Below are 688 nucleotides of genomic sequence, written 5' to 3'. Positions count from 1 at the left end.
CCGCCTGCCCGTCCCGCAGCGCCCGTCCGGCCGGCCGGTCGGTCGGTCGGTCCCGCTGCAGCGGCGGTGACAGCCGCGAGTTAGGCGGCGCGCGCTGCCCTCATGGCCAAGCCGCCGCCGCCCGAGCGTCCCCGGAGCCGGCGCGGCGGCTCCCTCTCACCCCGGGGGAGGGGCGCGCAGCGGAGACCGCACGGGCCCGCCGGCCGCCGCGGGAGTTGTCAACTTGACCCAAGTTGCGAAAGGGTGGGAGAGTGGGGTGCGGGGCAGCGGGAGCGCCAGGAAGGGGCGACTCCTCGCGTACAGTCGAGCGCTGCCCAACGGCTTGCAGCTGCCCCCGCGGTCTCGTTTCCCCTGCCCTGCACTCCCCACGGCTGTCACTTGGGCACTGGGCTCCGCAGCGCAGCGCCGCTTGCAAGTCGGAGCGCTCCCGGCCGCCTCTGAGCGGGCTCCACGCTCCGCGCTATATAACCCTCGACCGGGAAGAGCCGGCGGCGGCATCGGCCCTCCCTCCGCTCGGCCCTCCCCGCCCCCGGGCGCACCCCGCCCCCGGCCCAGCCCCCCGCCCGCCGTCCGCCGTACCGCGGCGGGGCAGCCCCTCTCACATGGCAGTGGCCGCAGCCTCCAGCCCTCGTCGCACCTCCCTTCATAGCTTACGCCCCTGCCGTGGGGTGTCCCGGCCTCCGCCTGC

This window comes from Zalophus californianus, chromosome 4, assembly GCF_009762305.2.
Source record: "Zalophus californianus isolate mZalCal1 chromosome 4, mZalCal1.pri.v2, whole genome shotgun sequence".
Lineage (NCBI taxonomy): Eukaryota > Metazoa > Chordata > Mammalia > Carnivora > Otariidae > Zalophus > Zalophus californianus.
Note: the sequence above shows the minus strand (reverse complement) of the source record.